General features: G+C 43.4%; 1 long non-coding RNA gene across 1 annotated transcript in view; it reads right to left on the bottom strand.

The window, feature by feature from the left end:
• LOC137879090 (uncharacterized) overlaps positions 1-19,424 on the bottom strand; it is an 85,442-nt gene extending 66,018 nt beyond the window's left edge. The window contains exon 1 of the long non-coding RNA XR_011103704.1: positions 19,342-19,424. This is a non-coding gene — a long non-coding RNA (uncharacterized lncRNA). The remainder of the gene's footprint in view (positions 1-19,341) is intronic.
• Positions 19,425-21,303: the final 1,879 nt, after the last annotated feature.

Below are 21,303 nucleotides of genomic sequence, written 5' to 3'. Positions count from 1 at the left end.
TCTTTTTATTTTTTTTTGTCTTTGTGAAATGTTCAGCGTCATCACCCAGGCATTCTGAGTACCCCCAAAAATAATCACATTTTTTGGCTTTTGATTAACAGCACAGCCCTCTATGAAATCTAAAGGACACTTCAAACGCAATGCCAGTCAAAGTCAAAATCACATTCAAAGCACAGAGCGCAGGGGCAATCATTAAAACAATATTTTTTACACTCAGAGTATAATAATGGCAAGCTTTTTCAAAGGCTGGTTGCACTTCAACATCTGCTTGGGAATTGTTGAATGCATTGTTTCAAATGATGAACTAGTACACTTCATTAAGGTTTGTCTGGACATGGAGTATAGAGTGTAAATCTATCCTAAATAGCATTTCATACTAACCGCTAACCATGACAGAATGTGGTGATGATGTCATCTAGAGGCAAACCCTGGATCTGCCCCATAGACCCAAATACAGGGGCACGACGACAACAGGCATGGGGACTTTACTGGGATGAACCTTCGGCAAAACCTCATTTGCACTTGGATCGGGGGGATGACATCATCGATTTCAACTGTGAATTTACTGCCTAATATAAAAGACAAAAAGCAAAGGATACTGTGTAAAATGCTGAGTGGCATGAAGAACAATAGAGCTTTGAATGCAAAGCCTCATTTCCGCCGCTCTTTTAAGAAATGTATCTTGACAAGATGTCGTTTTTTTAAGGAGCTATACCTCTCATCTATCCAGCACGGTTGTATAAGAGGCCAATAAAAAAAAATAAAAAAATGCAAGTTTGACGTGTGATGTTGGTGAGAGCAGCTTTGACTGTTTCTCTCTCTGTCAGCACTAAAGCTCTGCGTCGCTGTCAGGGCTTTGTAAGCAGTTCTGTCTAAACTATTAACAGTTGTGGATTTGGTTTGAGCAAAAAAAAAAAAGAGCTGTAAAAAGAAAGAAAAGAAGATGCGTGCGACACGAGTGAGTGACTCTTGCGTCTTTTGCCAGTGGCTGCAACCTCTTGCTTGAACACATTCTCAATATGCCCGTCTTTGCAGGAAACCCGATGCCCTTGGATCACAGAAAGCAGCCCTTTAGAGTCTCTATCCACATTCATCATGAAGAGCTCACATTATACCTCACATTTTATGGGTGAATATGCAAAAAACTACATTTCATTAGGGATATTCTTATGCTCAACATACATTTTTCATTGCAGTACATCATAATTCTAAATTTCTGTTGCTGTCATGGATGGACCAGATGGTGCTGTCACTCCTCACACAATGGCCAGAACTTCAGGGTCTCTGTTTAATGCTAAAAGTGAAATGTTAATTTTTATTTAAAACTACATTTTATTAGTTGTCACTCAAAACGTCATCCTTTCGAACATGGTGTCGTGTTTGAAAGACAACAGGTTGCAAAAAAAGGTGCATTTATTCTTTTGTTTGTTTGTCTCATCGTAGAGAACAAAGTGAAGATATTTCATAGCATGGGATGAATAAGAAGTGGTGACTTTGAAGCTGTTTCCAGCAGTGAGGAGTGTTTCTAATGGTTCTTTACAGTGTTGTTAATGCATTGTGATACAGTAGTACACTCACATCAGCATTAGATTAACTTTAGGGTCAACAAATCCTGTTGTCTTTACTAAATCCAGGAGAGTGGGACATTGATGGACTCAAAGCACATGTCCTCCTAATCCCAGTGGCTAACAAGGTCATTTGCCAGGTCCTTCAAAACCAACGGTGAAACTCCATCCATTGTTTTTGCCACTTATCAGCATTGAGAGTTGCAGTGGCAGCAGGTTAAACAAAGGCGTCCTGAAGTCCTCCTCGCTGGCTACCTCCTCAAACTTCAATCCCAGGGGATTCCAAGGCGTCACAAGGCATGATGGTATATATAATCCCTCTAGTGTGTCCTGGAGTCTGCCCTGGATCTCCTCCCAGTCGGACGTGTCCGGAATACCTCCACAGGGAGGCAACAGGAAGCCATCCTAATCAAATTCTATGTACAAAGCTGGCTCCTTCTAACGCAGAAGGGGAGCTGAGGACCTTGGAGAACGTCCAGGGTCCTCACCCTGTCCCTTAGGGACATTAGGAATGCACCGCATCGGAAGGAATCCGTAATGGATGAGAAAACCTTTAGATGAACACATCCCTACCAGACACCCTGTCAAGGAATCCCATTGCTTGTAGCCGTAGTCTTTTCATCCCTACCCAAAAGCTCATGGCCAGGTGAGGAATGGAACTCAGATCGACCGATAAATCGAAAAATGCTCTAAATCCTCTTCACTCTGAAAAACAGAGGCCTTTCTGATCCACCTGTCAAACTCCTTCACTTGGGGTAGCAACTCCTCCCACTCTGAAGGGTGCAGTCAACTGTTTCCTGACCGCATGACGCCAGAAGTACGTGCTACAGGTTCACAGCCAACTCACAACCCATTCTGTTTCTGAAGACTTTAAGTGCGCAAACAACCACTGCAATCATTTCACTGGCTAAGACCTTTGTCCACGTTTCATCCACGGAGAATTAACCCCTGTAATAGATGTGTGGACATCTGTCAAAACATCACTGCGACTCAACCTCCACTGGGAAATGGCCTCACCGCACCCCTACCTCTGAAACGATGTCGCCTCACAAACACACTCGGATAATAAATGCACGCACAGACAGACTGCTTGTTAGGGCATATAATTTATTCATCATACTGTCATTATCTCTTTGATGTCATTGCACAGAGTCATCCCAAGTCCCATTTGCGGAGAGCAGAGCCTCCCAAAGGTTAAAGCCCCTTCAAACGTCATCCTCTGATTCAAACCCTCGGAGGTTGGCTGAGTCTGCGGATGACACCGTTTTCTCTGAGTGCAAAGGACGTCCCTTAAGGGCACCCTCTCTCCCTCACTGCTCTCCTGTTGCCTTCTACAATGCTCTGTTCTGCATGCTAACATATCACTAGTCATATCACGCAAAATTGGGACAAATGTCAGTCCAAATACCATCCGTAACATTAACATCTGTGTGTGATCACGTGATCACAGTGCGGGAGTTCGTCGGAAATGCCATTAACTGGCTTGATTGGTTGGGTCGTGCAGCTGAAGGAATTGTTGATTGCATTTGAACACTTCCCACCTGAAATCAACGCGCATAATGGATCGGATTTGATTTGCAAGTGTAAAAATCGCATTACAATGCAGCTATAAGAACAACAACACGCCGTCTCACGGGACGAATTGTGACAAAAGCAAGCGATTGTGCGTGGCTAACCTGCCGTGTGCTGAAGGCCGAAGCAATCTGATTTTAACATGTGCTTTGTGAAAGTGATTCATTTAAGTGTGTTTAATCAGGCCAAGTGTTTCAGTTGCTGACACTGGATAACATGTGGGAAGCAGTACGTGAACTTCCACCTCACAGGTGTGCGTTTGGCACACTAGCATTGTTTGAGGAACCAGGGTTGCATTGTCCTGCATTGTTGTGCAGTAAGACTGATTTCAAAAGGAAACATCTGAAAGCTGCCAAAATGGCAACAGAACAGACAGATAGAACAGAACATGAGGACGGGAAGCTATTGTGGCACGATAGATGATCTGGCAAAAGACAGCAGAATGGACGAGAAGACTTTGATGAGGGACAGGCGTGTCTTAAAGGACAGGTGTGCAGGTGATCGGAAAAGGCGTGAAGGGAAGAGACACATGGAATGTGTCCTTATGACAGTTTTAGGCAAACAACACAAATAATAATAGACAGAAAAATGACGATTTATTTTTATGCAGCTGGGGACGAACAGCTGCAAGCTGTTTTTTTAATCTCTTTTTTATTACTTTTTTTTCCTGCAGAAAATGGCCAATGAATCCCATAAAACAGCACTGGCTCTATCACAAAGCCAATAAGCCAGAAAGAGGTTGTTATTTTCATTGGAATGGCCCTCCACCTAAAATAACACAGTCCTGAGAGGCAGAGTCTGCATCCTCATAAACAGTCTGGGAGTCAGCCGCTCTGCTCTGATATCCTGTCAGCAGAGGCAACCAGACACCAAATGAAAACACATTACAGCACATATTCATGTCTCATGGCCGGCAATGACTACAACTAGTGCGAGGTGAATATATGGATCGTAATGTGCGAGTGGAATTCACACGGGTTTTCGCCAAAGAGGGAAGGATGAGACCCAGCCAGGGGATGAGATATGAATTTCAAATCCAAATAGAATATTTCATCACCGCTGAGCATATGAATTAGGGGGGAAGCGTGTCCACAATTCACTGCTGAAAGAATGCTTCCCCCTGCGTTTGATATAGACAAAATCTGCAGTTAGAAAAGAAGGACTCGTACGTTCACTCGGCGTATCAGAAAAACATCCATGTAAAAAGTTATTAAACCCAAAACAACTTTCTTATTTTTGGGGATTGTTAGCTCAAACCGAAATAATCCGGAGACGAAGTCGACACGGGAATCGAAAGGGAACCCTAGGAGGTCGATTTCAGGACTCCAGCACTAAATACAGTGTGAAAACGACTGGCTAATGTGTGATAAGCACATGTCTCCAAATAGTATTCTGTGAGGGAATATAATCCTCCTCGCCTCACAGAGCTGGCACCGGCCTGGACCGCAGCTCCCCTCGCACTAAAGTCCCCTTTGTACGGTCAGATCGCACAAAAAACAAAGACGATACAACAATTCATGAAAGATCTTTAGCGCAAGACTCAACCTGGTGGAAGCGGCTATTAAACCCTCGTCGTGCGAACTGCTTGATTTATGTTCGCTTTCAAGCTACATGAGCACTGTTAAGCCGCTTACGTGTCTTGATAAAATAAATCAAACTCTTATAAAAGCAGTTTTAAAGACATGAATATATATTCAGCTACATTTTTATGCTTTAGGTCTGCAGTTCAGAGGTGTCCGCGTCATCCATAATAGACACTGACGGGAAACAAAGGACCCTTAACTTTTTATCTTAATATATTAGCCCATGAATTCACTGCTTAATTTAAAACCGGGGATGTTGTAGCAGTCAAAGTCCATTACTGACCATGGTGGAGCCGCTGAACAGCCCCTGAGTAAACTCATAATGCACGGCAGCACACACACACACACACACACACACACACACACAGAAGGAGATGGACACTAATGTGGTCTAATTACGCCTCTGTACCAGGTAACCTGCAGCAAGCTGCAGAGGCGTGAGGCGAGAGTTTCTCCTCAGAGCGCTGTGCATGTGTAGAGCGAGCGGATAGCGTTTCACTCTCTCTGACTGCGGAGAGGCCGTAATCTGCCTGATAAGTGAGTGTGTGACACAGTCTCTCAAGATTCAACCACAGGATATCGTGTTTGTTTTCTTTCTTCTTCCTCTAGTTTCTTTGGGTCCTCGCCAGCCCTGCTGCTAATCTCAGACACTCGAAAACAACCGGGGGCCAGTCAGTTCCTCCACACTCGGGGATTCTCGCAGTGGGTGTGCAAGTTTACCCGATGAATAGCCTTTCTCTTATTACCTCGGTCACTACTTTGTTGTGTGCTGAGCTTCTACGGGGAAAGCGCTCACTCACGTTGACCTTACACTGCCTCCCAGTCCTCTTATCTGCGGGCCTTATCGCTCCCTTGAAGTCAGCTGCCCCTTGTTTGAGTATGGAGGGACTCCTGCTGCTGACATGCCCAAAATTTCAAAGTTTGAATAGAGCATTTTCAATGGCTCACGATGAGGATGGAAGCCTATAAGGCTGAATAGGTTTGCAGTGGCAATGACTTAGGTTTTGGCAGTATCCCCGAATGGGTTATGAAAAAAAGAGAAGCTGGCAGTATTTAGTTATTCTAATGTATGACGGTGCTCGAGTACTAATGAGAAAATGTGCTGATCTGAGATACACAAGGACGCAGCCGTGTCCCTCCATCAGGCGTGCTTTGTTTTCAAGTCGGTCATCAAAGACCTTTTTAAAATGAGGCAGATTAACCTCAGATAACCACCGAGAACCTGGTTCATCCAGCATGAATGAAAGCTGAGAGAAAGCCGAGAGAAAGCCGAGGCGCTTACGGATTCCTGTCACTCCGTCCCTCCCTTGGAGAGAAGGAAAGGAGGGGGAGGAGGGGGGGGGATGTCTGTACCTGCTGACACATTTGGAGCTAAACATTCCCTTCACACTGACTAGAGTCATAGCAGAGCATGAGACATGAAGATGTGCTGTAATGCGTTTTCATTTGCTGTCTGGCTGCCTCCCTAGACAGGATAGCAGAGGACAGCGGTGGACTCCCAGACTGTTTATGAAGTCCAGCGGCAGCTTGGCTCACTTAGTGCGAGACCTTCATTTGAACTGCGGGCTTTGGAGAGAGGGCTTTCTCTTGATTCCAGGAGACGCAATTTATATAAAGACTCTTGTGCATAAATTTCAGGCGAATGACCGGAAGCAAGCCAAAGTAGCCATTTGTTTAAAAAAAAAAAAAAGCAGAGGCTCCTGAACCTAATATCAAGTCACTGGATGGAGGAAGTAAATAATCTGTCCATTACTTCATCCATTTACTTAATTTATCCATGTTTTTAATCGATTCTCTATTCCTCTGCCAGCGGCATTTGACAATCTACAGTTGTTGTACAGCCTCCTCTACAGTGCTTCTGCTTCACAAGAATGCATGTCTTTTGTTTTATAGGAAAATGAGTAGGAATTTAATATATTTGGTAGATATTCAAAGTCTTTTGTTTGCTAACATCAGCCATCCTAAGATACCGGTCGTACCTGAGCTGACTGCACTGCGTTTTATTTTCAAAGAATTGAACTTTTCATTTAAAAGATGAAGACTGTGTTCTTTCTTCTTTCAAAAAAAATGACACAGTCTCACTTTAAGTCTGAGCGCAAAGACAACACAAACAGGTCTTCTCTGTGTATTGGCAGCTTGAGGTGGCAGCAAAGCACACGGCAGCAAACTTGGCTTCAATTCCCAGAAATCTGGCAACACGGTGACGGTAAACTTCACACAGCATGCTCATGTTTACCAACCCCAGCTTCACTGCTATTAGGAAGGCACTTTAAACTCACAACCAGCACACACACACACAAAAAAAAACGACAATTACCAATATAAGCTGCCATGTTCTCAACTGACACATAACATTACGAACACCAACTCATAGCACTAGGGACTAGGCAGGCATCATGGGAAATGTGGGCCGTCCCTAACGCTACAAAACTTTGGTGAGTGAAGAAAGTAAATGAAAAGCAAATGAAAAAAGTCCCCATCCTATATGTGTGTGTGTATATATATATATATATATATATATCCATGAATAAATATGGGTGTATTGGTAACTGACTCCAGAGCATCATGTGGACTTCATTGATTCATGAGTTTGTATTGAAGCACCGCATTTGAGGCGGCTGCATTGATTCAAAAAGCAAATTGGGAAATTTAGGGAGGGAATGACATCCAATTTCATACAGGTCACTCTCCAATAGACGCCCCAAATGATGCACCGGCTTTATTTTAGTGCCGAAAAAAAAAAAAACACACTCATCGAATACTCTATTTGTCCCGTCTGCCAGGGAGTGAAAGTTTACATCACACACTTCAACTCTCCAAACTCTTCTATAACAAGAAGCATGGATCCATTTCTGGGCGCTTTATGACAACTTCACAAAATGTTGGCTATATCCAGCGCTTGCAAAGCAGTGGTGAAAAATGCAGGTCATCATAATAACATGCTACTCAGAGATGCTTCAAACTGGGTGAGTCCCTCCTCGCTACACTCCACTTGCTGCCCATGGCACTGCCAACCACAAAGGAGGCAGAATAACTCTATCCGAGGCAGAACTGAGTCCATATAATGGATGCCTAAATGTGTTTTTGTGCGACCAGTGGCCAGTAGAAGTACAATGAAACTATTTGCACGTATGAAATGTGTACTAGATACTTGATTTTGTTGTGGAACGCCAACAAAATGGATCTGAATGAAGCACGCGCGGGAAAACTTGAGAAAGACAACTTGCCGACTATTGCTCACAATTTTCAGTACCGGTTCCTCTTGTTGTCCTCATCAGTGCGAGGTTAAGAGGAAGATGATGCAGACAGGAGGCGGTGAAAGAGGTTGCCCTTGAGACGTTGGCTGGGAAAAAAAAAACACGTCTCAAAATGCAGCAATCCTGGCAGCATTTCCTTTTTGACTGGGGGGGGGTCTTAGGCTTAAAGGTTCAGCTCTCAGCACAGGGGACTTGAGACGGCTGTTTGCATAATGAAAACAAAAAGACAATGACAGCAATATAAATAATAGAGGTGTGTGTGTGTGTGTGTGTGTGTGTGTGTGTGTGTTTTTGATTGTGTATATTTCAATATGGAAGGTTTTCTAGTTGAATGTTTAAGAAAAAACAACTTTCCCCTCGTTCTTCCTGACAACCCTCACCGAGAAGCAGATGACTCGACATGCACTGAGGCTGCACATTTAGATTGACATTTCAGTCACACAGCGGCACACGAACTTGTCAAGGATGACCTTTACAACGAGGTTTGACCAGTGTCGTCATTATGCCGGACGCGGCACGTACAGTGTTGATTCAGCCTGATTCAGTTCGGACTGAAACGGATGAATACAGCCTGATTAATTGCTTCCATTTCGGGACATGATACTACGGCCTCTGGGCCGAAGTGAGGCCAAGCCTGATTTGCATGTCGCCCAGGAAAACCGGGTTTTGTACAGATGTGGAAGCAGTAAATGTGTATTAGAAGTCTATTCATGATGGTGGGTGTCCTCTCCTTTTTCTTTAAAAAATTTTTTTTTTTTAAAAATCGCTCATTAACTGAGCTGGAATGCAATTTGGTGTGACAAACACTGAAAAAAAGATAAATATTCAAAAGATAACTAACTTGTGATTTAGCAGACGGCGTGAACATGCCATCACGCCAGCATGCGACCAACATTTAAACAACTTCTGCGAGTGTGGCGAAGATGCTACGAGCCCTTAAGCAAGCTCCCGCACTTTAATTGATTTGTTCGCCGGTCTATACCTGGAGAGTAAGCGAAATGGATTTTCCATCACATTCTAGCAAGCTGGCTCCCCGTCATGCAAATTAGGGGCATGTTCCTCCTGCACGCAGCCATGAGAATGAGTCATGCATTATCATGTGGTGATGTGAAATTGCGTTAATCTTAATGAAATCTACGTCGTTAAAAAAGTTTATTGTGGCAACACTTGGCAGGCGGGAGTAGAACTGTTGCATTCTGGGCATCAACAGCAGGCATTGGAATGGTTTGATCTATTTAATATTGAATGCATGCATTATCTGCAGGGGCTTCTCAATTTATTCAACATTAAGTTCCACATAATGAGGTTGGTTCATTTAGAAGATTCCCAAAAGGAACAATTTGCAACATTTTCTTCACAAAAAAATGTGCGTGAGACTTTTAAATTAGCGATAATCCAAAGGAAGCAATTATCAAATGTTTATTATTTTTGTTGTTGGCTGCAACAAGCATAATTAAAAATAAGAACGAAAGAAATACAACTCTGTACTTTCACCTGAATGGATGACCCGCGTGAAGCTGAGACAAAAAGAGTTCAGGGGGTTTATTGTTACGTGAAAGAAAGCTATTAAAACTGACGACACAAACACAACAAATGAGCGAGCGAACACCCCGAGTGAGACGTGATCGGTGCCGCTTTAGATTAATAGCGTCGACAAACACTTTTCATTTAATTTAACATATCGCTTCACTCCTACTCCACAGTGTGACTTCATAGAAACCAAAGAAATGAGATTGACCCTAAGTGTGAAATTAGCACCAAGACATCTCCTGTCTCCGCTCGCATGAGGAATGGTGGTGTCAGTGATGGTGATGGATGTACATTATTCTGATGATCCAGCATGAGTATGATGAGATTGATATGCTAATCTGTGGGTGGAATGAGCCCTTATTTTTGTTCCCCTTTGATACTCTGAGCTTTTTTTTTAGTTTAGATTCAAATGCCTGCTCAAGGTTGCAACACAGCCCCCTCCCCCACCCCCACCCACCCCCACCCCTGCATTGGTCATCTTTTTTTTTTTTAATTATGAAGAAACAACTCGCCGTCTCTTACATAAGCTGACATTTTCCAGCTCTAACGGGGAACTTAGAAACATGCTCCGCGGCGTCTCGCTTTAGGGTTCGTGATAATCAGTATTTTCGGTCTTTTGAAAGTGTGTTGCGGAATGATCGATGAGCTGCAATACTGCGAAGTGTTCCCCGGAATGCTGATCTTTGTGCCGTTTCATTTTACGGGAGAACTGTGTGAGAGCTTTAACGCCATATTCTCCATGTATCCTCCTCCAGGTCAGCATGCAGTCAGCAACCTGGAGAACTCATTATGTAGATCTCGATTTGAAGAACCGCTTACCTCAAAGCACACTTTTCTTAATCAGGAGCGTTCACGCCTGCGACATTTCCCATGGAATTTGCAGGTTTCTAGAATACCCTACATGACTTGCCACGTTCCGGTTCCACTGAAATAAGATCAGCTTGTACCTTATCTGTCCTGCGAAGGTGTTATTCAAAAGATATATCTCTATTTACTTGAAGCATGAGCTGTGAACTGCTTGTCCCTTTGGTTTTTACCAGGTTCTTATCACATCCTTCAGAATCATTTTCCCTTTTGTACCCATTCAGATGATCTGCAGCAGCGAGTGTGGGATTAGAAACCTCTGCACACATCAGCTTGGGTTTGAAGGAGTCATGTTTAATTCCAGTGGAAATTCAATCGAGCCGAATAAAGTTTGATTCCATTTGAAGTCTGTTTTCTAATGTTATATACGGCATATTTGATGTTTAGATGTTCATACATGTGGCTTGTCATGTGTGGACATAAATAATAACTTAAAGACAAAGCATGGTCCTGCTCTTTAGGTGATATCCATTTAGCAGAGGTCGATCTCAGAGTCCCAAATCTTGTGTGGGCAATATTAAAAAATGTGCTCCGTATTTTATGAAATGTGCAATTAAACTAGAAGTTATGTGAAGCGTTTGTGTGCAAGGTCGATCAATCTTAAACTCTATGAGGCGGTGGTGTTTTTCATGGCGGTGGAACCCATCTGCTAATGGTTTAGCTTGGTTTCATTCTCTTAAAAAAAGATCCAGATAAAAAATGTTTCACAGCATGAATCAAAAAGTATCACTCTGAAGGGATTTGACTTAACCTGGTCTACAAATGTGTGCATGAGCTGCATTCTTGATGTCTTACTTATAATGGCACTGAAGGGAATTCATTCTCCTTCAGTGTTAGCTTTTGGCATGCTAGCAGCACCACATGTGCATACGGTGGTGGGAGAAGTTTGGGAACAATGCCGTTTTCTACTCTGAGCCAGGAGAGATCAATCGATGCAGAAAAACAACAACATTTCAGTTCAATTCAAAACCGTTATTTCCATAGTTTCGTTTGCTTTGTAATTCTCCCAGCTACTTTTCTCCCACTCCATGGCCTTCTTTTTCTGTTTTTCCCCCGCCGGAACGACAGTGCAGCAGATTACCAAACACAGATTGCATTGATTGCTGGGACTAATTGAAAGGAAAGCATCCCCAGCGTGGAGTGCATCTGCTTGCCGATGCAGAAATGTGCATCTGTGCCCTAGCTCACCTCATCAGGCGAAGGAGCCAAGAAAGCTCTCTGCCGACGACCACTTAACTCAGCGCTCAATCACACTTTGGGAAGAATCCTTTCTGTTGAGGCGACAGAGCAGACAGGCGATGTCGACGAAAAAAAAAAAAAAAAAAAAAGCCCACCTACCCACCCACCAACCCTGCTTCCTCTGTTTCGACGCGAGAGACCACGGGGGAAATCATCCACGAAGACGGATGGAAATTCAGCAGAGCAATTGATGCACTGCTCCGTTTGGCTGGGACAAGATCTGAGGGACTATGAAACACTTGTCGAGGAGGAAGCGGGAAGAGAACGAGGCCTCCGCCGTTGTTGCTGCTGCCTCGACCATTTTGTACAATTGCTCAGTGTGCTGAGTTTCGCAGATTGGCACTGATTGAGGAGTAGCATTTAGCATATTGGGCATTTCGCAGACATCCAACATTACGAGCCACTCGATACCCCGCACAACGGCACGTTTGATTTCACGTCTAGGTCGGAAATTGTCTCAAATCACAAACACAAAAACACAAAGTGCCACTTCCCGAATCTATAACCCTCGGTGGGAAAATAGAAGGCCACGCGAGCCTCTTTTTGGTCTGATCGAGCAATTTTCCACAGCGCTGGTGAATCCTCTATGTCTAATGAGGTTAAGGATTTGGTGCCTGTCCCCTATTCTCTAACAGGCACAGCTGGAAACTGTTTTAAGAGCCAGTGATCAGATAATCTTGGGCTCGTCATGTTTTGAGTCGTCCCCAGTGCAAAGTACGGGGCGAAGACTTCCTCAGCCTTACGAGGGCATTATCTTCGGTCTGTACTGCTACTACTGAGCCAGTTGTTAAGCCCCTGCAGGGATCCATGTGGCTTTATTTTTACGCCTAACACCATTTTAAGGGAGGAACAATTGGGCATGGGATTTACACTGTGCAATGTCATGATTTTTAATACTTAAGATCAACGTGTTGCCGCTTCTCTTGCTGTTTAAAGATGTCCCGCTTCAGCGTCGCCGCTGCTAAGGACAGTCGTGCGCCGCGGCTCATGAACGCTCATTTGCATGCAAATCCCATAAAATGCAAAATGGCCGAATGAATGAATTACGGGCATTCAAACGTACATTACTTTGGAATTTGACCGTATTCCAACCGATGCCCCGGGTTTATTAGTCACATGTGTCGTTTTTTTATAGCTTCTGACAGATGGTTTAGGTGGAGCGTGTTTCAGAAAGGTGATGGCATATTCTTTAAGGGGGATTTAAAGCCGACTTTGACACGTTGGCTAACACAATCAAGCCACAATCCGAAAAATGTCACCGCAAGAATGTCAGCATGCCGTCAGTAAAGGGAACAGGAAGCGTCTGTGCTGAACATTCTTGGCCAGAATATGAAGGGGAGGTAAATGGAATCAATAATTGTATAGAAATTCCTTGAATTAATCTGTATTTTTATCTGTAATAATTTTATGATGTACCGTTAAATTATAGATATAAAAAATAAGCCTTCATTTATTATTTACCTCCCACCATTTTTTACCCCTCACATGTCTTTAGCTGCTCACAAAGCATCATATTTTAATCATGTACCTCAATTGATCAAACAACAAATATGATTTGTGTTTGAACTGTCTTCAAAAGGAATAACTGAGTGAAACTATACGCTGTTTAACCGTTAATGGTTCCAGGTGGAAACAGTGCAAACAGTGAGCAAATCTAAATTGGAAGCTGTATAAATAATAGCAGATGAATGTTGAAAATAGAGTTCAAATAAAAAGGCAGGTGTTGTATATTAAGAAAGGGGTTACGGGTGAAAATACATTCGGTTAGAAGATGAAAAAAAGTAATGACAAGGGTTATATTTTGAACAGCTCTCTCAGCTGTTTTGCTGAGCTGCCCCTTAACTACACATCAGTCAATGGTCGTCTTGTACATCCAAAACTGGTAAAAAGTCTGTCTGAATATTGAATGTAAAAGCTGCACGTATTACTGAGTATTGACCTTAACTGACCATTTGCACCTTAGTGGGTGTCCCATCAAAGAACAGTGCACAGTAGCAAGTTGTGGGCGGCTCAGCAAGATTTAATGATACCAGGGGAAAGGTGACAATTGGTGAGAAGGTGTCTCCAGCCCGGACAGCTATGGACCCCTTGAGACAGCCTAGATGAGTCAATCCTTCATTTCTACAGCCAGGAGAAAGGAGAGGATAATTGCTCTGTTCTCATGGCTGCTTCAAATTGCTTTGAGAGATCGAGGACAGTCATAAAGCCAGGAGTAACTAACCACCTTGGCTCTGACAAAAGCCTGGGAGTCAGGCTCGAAACATGTTGGTTTTCTGTTGTTTATTCTGTACTAACCTCTAACTGAACCTGTATGTGCTATACGTGCAACACACACACTGAGTAAAGGTGTTTTTCCTCTTATAAAAGATTATATGAAAATATATTGTTACATGCAGAACGCATCATAAAGCACTTCTTTGTCTCTCTTGGCAAATGCATGATAAGTGTTTTCTCAATTGGTCACTTCACACCTCACATTTTCATAATCACATTAAGGGTCTCTCTGCCTTCAGCCCCTAGTGTGAAATGTGCTTTTGGCCAAAGTGAGACTTGTTAATTCACCTCACGAAGAATGCAATGAAAAACAGCTGCCATGTTGCTTGTTCGTTGGATCTTATACGCCTGTATTCTTACACTGGTACGATTTCGGAGTGTGTGGGAGTCGCAATGCAGGACATAAAATCACACGGCAAAAGGGAAAAAATGCTACAAAACACTAAATGTAAAGTCACCCTGGAAAAAAACAGATGACATGTACTGCAGTGCACCAGCTGTGCAGGTCGAAACAGATTTCCCTCAATCTGTGAATGTGACGGAAACAAGGAAACAACAATATAATGTCATCTGCATATCATAATGAAGAGCAATATGCAGCCACATCTGCCTGCAGTATGCTGACTGGCCTGGTTTACCACGCATGCATTATCGCTGCCGATCCAAGAGGTTTGAAAGGAGACGCACACAGACACACGCATGTGCGCACACACACACACACACACACACACACACACACACACACACACACACACACACACAGACAGACAGACAGACAGACACACACACACACACACACAGCTTCCAATCCTTCAGCTGCTGCCCCTAACATATCCCGGAGCTAAGCTAACTAGCTGCTGTTGCTCAGTGTTCTGTCTGTAGCCGGTTTAGGGTGGAGAAAGATGATGCAGAAGAAGAGCGAACATGCTCAGCAAAAAGTAAAAGGTCAAAAAAAAAAAAAAAAAAAAGGGGGGGGGAGTCTCATTAGTACGTTTGCAACAGTGCCATGATTTTTTAAAATAGAAAATGCAAAGAATAGCCAACCAGAGAGTGTGAATGATGTGGTTTACTGAGTGACAGAAGAGAGAGAAATGACAGGATTGAATCGGAGTATTTTTTGCCTGAGACTCTGGACTGTGACAGAAATAAAATATACATGAGAAGCCTTTCATCTATTCTGGGTTTGGGACTGTAAATAACCTTCTCCTGTTCTGAGAGCCCTGATAAGTTACATATGTAATCATTACTAACTGACATTATTGATGTAGTTTAGGTCCAGGGAGACGGTACAATACGTTTCATCTTCATGCCAGAGTCAATGGGTAATTGCTACAACTGCAAAACAATGATATCAAATACATATTTCTGGAATTAACGTTTTTGACAAGACTCAGGTAATGCTTTGAATTTCAATTTCATTGAAAGAAGAGCAAAGAGCAGCTTCTTTCCCTGTGGAAAAGGTGTTCTTGCTCTTCTCCCGTCATATGGATCGCTGATCTGATTGGTCGAAGTTAGCTGGCTATAGACGGTGATGGACAGATGGTTTACTCACGACTGCGTATTAATCCACGGTTAAAAATAGTCCCAAGCAAATGCACTATTAAATCCTGCTTGTTTAGCATAAGTTAATAACTACAGTGGCCAGCTGTTTAAGGAGAAAAAGACTAGTCGTCATACACTACACACATCATACATACTGTATGTTAGAGCCGCTCCCGCTTCACTCGCTGTAAATATTCTAGTAACCGAAGCACAAAACTTTTCTGCAAGTTAACTCTCTCATCCATCAATAATGCATTCCATCCTGAAAATGAGGCCCACTAGAGTTCCTCCGATGGTGATTGTGTGCTTTTACAAAAGACAGCTTTTTAAGCTCTGGGTGGAGAAGACAAACCCACATCTTCATGTGAAATTTATTCTGATGACTGGGGCATTATACTCGGTTACACACGGCAAAATGGATTCTCCTTGTTGTTGTTGTTGTTGCTGCTGCTGCTGCGGCACGGCTCACAGTCACGCTTTGAGTAAAGTAATCGCCATCTTAAAATCTATGCTGCTTCCTCCAAAAATACACACTTTTTTTTTTTCTTCTTTTCTACTTAGTAAGTTCATAAAGTCACATGCTGATGTGTTGCACAGCTTTTATGAATGCCGGCATCCAGATGAGTGCCTCCGAGGCTCCGCTTGGGTAGTTGCACGCAAACAAACACACTTTTAATATGAAACAGACACACACAGATGCCCACAAATAATCAATGGAGCGAAAATATAAATTACCCCCCCCCCCCACACACACACACACACACACACACACACACACACACACACACACACACACGCACTTTGTGTCTTGTTGGAAGTGGCACAGAGCCCTTAGCGAGCGACAGCGGTAAGTGATGGATGCTGCGATGTTGACAGGAGGAGTAATTATGCTTTGTACCATGGTTCCCGGTATGGGGGCCACCCATCACTCTCCATTACGCCCCTGTGTTGTGGCAGCCTTCCACTTTGTTTAGCAAATGAAATGCTTTTCCACCTGAGTGCTCCGGAGAAATAAGAAGAGGCGTGGTGAGGGTGCATGTCATGGGATACAGGGGAACAGGGGTGAGATAAACACCCCGGGTCTATTTTTGTTGCAGCCTGCGTGTGCTTGCGTAGGAAATTCAGGGACACACGTGTGGCAAAAACAAGCCTTAAATGTGTTGTTTTTGGGATTGACAAAACAATATTTAACAGATTTATCTGTGTCTGATTACGGATGCAGAGCAATAATTTCAAACCCCATATACGATTGTCTTTGACCGTGAGTCTCTTTCATCTATGTTTTCTTTTTCTTTTTTTACAGGTTGCTTTTATTCCAGAAACATCAAACAACAAGAAAACGGGGAAACGTGTAATGAAACAAAGGTATCGGCGCACTTGACGCGACACATTATTATTACTGAGGGAAAAAAGTCAGCCTCCATCCCCTCCGTGGAGAACAGAGACGGTGCTGTTTTCTTTCTATTCATGTTGTTACATTGCAAACGAAGAGGCCGCAATTATTGACATTGCCTCTGGAATTAAGTACAAACGGAGGAGAAGAGAAGCAGTTTAGCTCTGGGATACAGCCAGTGGAAGAATATTCCTGCTTCCTGAGGAATATAAAATGACTATCTGTGCGTTTGTGCCGTGATGCCTGTAAAAGTCGGTGTTTGGACCGGCGCGTTTTCCTCATCCGGCTTGGTTAGCTTAATAAGATTTCCACCACCTGGACCCTGAAGGTATTATGAGCGATGATTGGCAGGAGTCATTATTGATATCAATCATCATTTGCCTCGGCACATTAGAACCATGTGTATAATCAAGCCTACGGCCAAGGTCAAAATTATGAAATCATTACGATCTTTTCCATCTAAATGACAAGACTAATCACTGCACTTCGCAACTATTGCACTGCGCGCGCCCTCATCTGGGTGCCAGTGCACTTGTGTATGTGTGTGGGCACACAAGTTCCACTTGTACAATGATTAATCCTTGCTGTTGGGGGTTAATAAGAGTAATTTGGCCGTGCGTAATGGCTCCAACTTCCCCAAGTTTAATGGCGTTATGATTTTATTATGCAGCTTGTTTCTCTGAAGCTTGTTAGGGGATGAAGGAGCTGTGTAGGTCGAAGAGAGAACACACAAGACCGCATGGCTATATTTAACCGGAGGAGGCTTCTTTTTTTTTTTTTTTTTTCGGTCCTGTCATTGAGAGAGAAAAAGTTTGCGATGTTCTTGATGCAAAATAGCCTCATTTCCACACTCTCTGCTCCACTAACCGACTAAATCCACACGACGCAGGAAAACCTCAAGACCCAGTTAGAGTAGGTGAACGCTGGAATAAATTTCAATATGAGTGGTTCCATTAAGTCCATTTTCGACAGGCTGAGCATAATATTATTTAGAAGCGTGGCTGCGAGATGATAACGGGCAAAAGGGAGAAAGCACCGGGGCGTCCAAATATAGAAAGCGACTGATATTTGGTCCAACTTAATGGGGTTTACTCTTCGGAAGAGGGGAGTTGAAGAATCGTTTGACGAGATTGTTTCCTGATTCGTATCAGCTTTTCAGACTCGTAACAGATACGCCACTGTTTCTCAAACCATTAACTGTAACATGCACTCGAATTATCAAATTCAGTCGTCATCCTCGCACTTCAGTTGCAAGATTTCATTCAAGCTATGCCGGGGCCTAGATGTCATAGGATCCTATGTGTGAATAATGTTGGGGTCACTTGGGAGAGCTCAGCAGACCTCGTGAGACATTTAGGCTTTATTACAGCTTCTCAACGCTGGTGAAAATTTTTTTTATTAAAAGGAAGTTAAAAATACATCATATTTTAGTACAAATTTGTATGAGTAATACCTACAATACAGCTGCGTGTTAGAGCTATCGCAGAGGCACAGCAGGATCTGTTATCAGGGCCGCTATGGAAATGAGCTCGTGAACTTTTAGTGGTTTTTATCCTGTCACACTTTTGGAATTTTGAATATTCCCTTTAATCACAATCTAAGAAAGGCGGAACGTATTTTCCAAAGTATCCAACTATTCCCTTGAAGATTGTTGTTTTCGCTCTTTCATCAGTTTTGTATCGTGCGAGCCGATGAATAGAACGCACGGCCTAAATAATCCAAAGGCTTTCACATCCAACAAGCACAAGATCCCATTACATTGGTCTGGACACGCTTGTTATCCTTGATGATCGGCAATTTCATGAAACCTTCTCTGATTGAGCATGAGTGCTTCTTAATACACGCAGTCACTACAGGCAGTGATACACTGAAAGCCACTCAACAAGCCTTCAACTAGTTTCATAGTATTTTATACTCATGGTTATGTCTTTTTTTTTTCTTCTGAATGCAATATAGTGAGAAAAGCCTATTAAACAGCCGGTGCTCAACATAGCAGATTAATCAGGCAGATACAATGGCAACCGCAACCTCCTAGTTGCTACCAAAACACCTGTGGTGTCGACATTACCGCTAACAAAGTGAACGGCTTTTCAGTCCGTTGCCAGCGAGGAGAGACAGACATATCAGTCACACGGTGTAAGCAGCAAGTGGAGCATTTGAGGCTGGACAGGTCAGTGATAACAGTAAAGCAGTGTTTAAAGAAAGCATTCCCCACAGCTTGGGAGGGTCTGCTGAACTGTTTCCTGTCCATCCCGTTGATGGGTTGATCTATATGGCCACGTCATCGAGTCATCGCCGGGTCAAACCACCAGGTAAACATCTATGCACACCCCTATGGATGTCTTCTTTCTCATCGCGGGTGACACACTGTCAGTCGGTGCAGTGTGTGAAAAAGCATGTAGACAAATCAAGGAACAACAACACGGGAAAACAAAATAAAACTGTAAAAGCTGGCTGGTTTCCTCAGCTCTAGTTGTAGTCTCCAGGCTACCCTGTGTATGTGTGAGTGAGTGAATGTCTACCTGTCAGACGCCCGTGGAAGGGAATTGTGACACCTGGGATTTCAAAGCGTGTCCTGTCGGAATCCGCCAAGCCGTTGGCATTTTAACAGGCCTGTAAGTTATGTAGCAAAAGACAGAGAAAAAAAAAACACATTTAATGGTATAGCAACACCGGTAGAACAAACAAAAGCGTATAAACCTGTCAGAGTGTCAATGCGTGGTGAGCTTGTTCCTGAGGGTCCGTCTGATAAAGTCATAATGAAACGTCTATGAGGAACACATTGGACAAATACATCAGAAATACTCATCTACACATAAAAATACACCATGCTTCATCAGCATCATACGATGGAGGTTCAGCAGGCTACATAACTAGCTTAGATGATGCTAAAATACTACAATATATACAAAGCAGCTATCCCATAAAGTTGACACAGGGCACTTGTTTGGCAGATCATATCTTAGATAATAATCATTATTTTGTGCCAGCAAAAAAAACAACAAAAAAAAACAAGCACTTAATTGATGGCGTATGCAGCAAATAAGCACCGAAAACTACACAGAGAATGAATGTCGTTTTTTCACCAAGGCCGGATCCAAATGTAAAAGTTGCATTACTGTCTCACGTAAAAGCTGTTAAAGGATACAGCAGAAGTTAACCCCGGCGTCTTCATTACCGGCCGCCCTTTAATCATCAGCTAATAGAGACTCAGCGGCGTTAAAACAAGCGACGCATCGGCCACAGCCGTTATTCAAACTGTCGTTAACATTACCGTTCCTTTTATGCAGTGCAGTGTGGGGCAGCAGTGTACGCCGCAGTCAGTATTATTATATTCATATTTGATTTTTCAGGATGCTTTATGCTGTTGCTTTTCCTGCATGACTCCGCTTGTTACTTAAAACGTGACGGCAAAGATGGCTAGCTAATGACCTCATTTACATAACTTAAAATTGTTAAATTGTCAGATGTTGCGAGGCCAGAAAGTAACTACCGTCTCTTTAAGACGACCCACTAGAGTTTAACTCAAGCATTCAGATCATGTATGCCTGCAGAGGCGCTCAGGCTGTAATCATTTGTCTAGCTGAACTCCTTTTGGCATATTTTGGATATATAGTTACTTAAAAGGCCAGAGTATAAATTAAGATTCACTTTAAACTCCAGTTAAAATGGTCAAATAAACTAAGCTCAAAGCAATTTCTTTGCTGTACTGGCAGCTTTTTAAGTTGGTTTAAAAAAAAGCTGGACCTCTCCCGGGCCGGCTTGGCCATTCATTACACACGTCTGAACTACCGGGCCAAGTCTTTTTGATATGGAGTAGTGGGCAGAGCACCTGCTTCCAGTGCAGGGAGGCAGCACAGCCTTGCTTCACGCCTGGGTCGGTGATTATGCAGGCGTGCTTTGGCTTGTGTCTGATAGTTATAGCCTAGATTCTAGCCTCCGTCCCGCTGCATAAACACCCAGAAACACACAGAAAAACAGACACGGCAAAGGCTGCAATGAGAGACAGGTAGCTCTCGGGATCGGTTCTGTGCACTCACAGGATTCGCCTCACACCCCAGTGCACCGCGTCGCATGGAACCCGGGTGTGTGTGTGTGTGTGTGTGTGTGTGTGTGTGGAGACATTCCCCTCTCGGCTCCGGCTGGCTCAGCGCTCTGATAACGCTGGAGACAGACCAAGGGCACCTCTCCCTCATTGTTCTCATCAGTCGGGTATGTTAAGTTCACAGGAGCAAAACGCCCCCCCCCCCCAAAAAAAAAAAAATGATCCCCCTGTGTAGGACGCGTTATCATAGAAATATGCGCCCCAGAAGCATTGCCCCGTGCCCTGGTAAGACCCGCAGTCGGAGCGGAGAGCGTCTCCTGGTCCCTCACGGGCTTCTTTTGAAGTGAAATCCATTTTTACATTTATGTGGGTCACAACCCCCCCGAAGAGCGACCGTAGATCACGGTATCAACGTTTGCCTTTAACTACAGTTTAAAGC

Source organism: Cebidichthys violaceus, unplaced genomic scaffold, assembly GCF_023349555.1.
Source record: "Cebidichthys violaceus isolate CVI_PGR_0920_01 unplaced genomic scaffold, fCebVio1.0.p SCAF_24, whole genome shotgun sequence".
NCBI lineage: Eukaryota > Metazoa > Chordata > Actinopteri > Perciformes > Stichaeidae > Cebidichthys > Cebidichthys violaceus.
The sequence above is the reverse complement of the archived record's forward strand: the minus strand, read 5'-3'. Positions and strand labels throughout refer to the sequence as shown.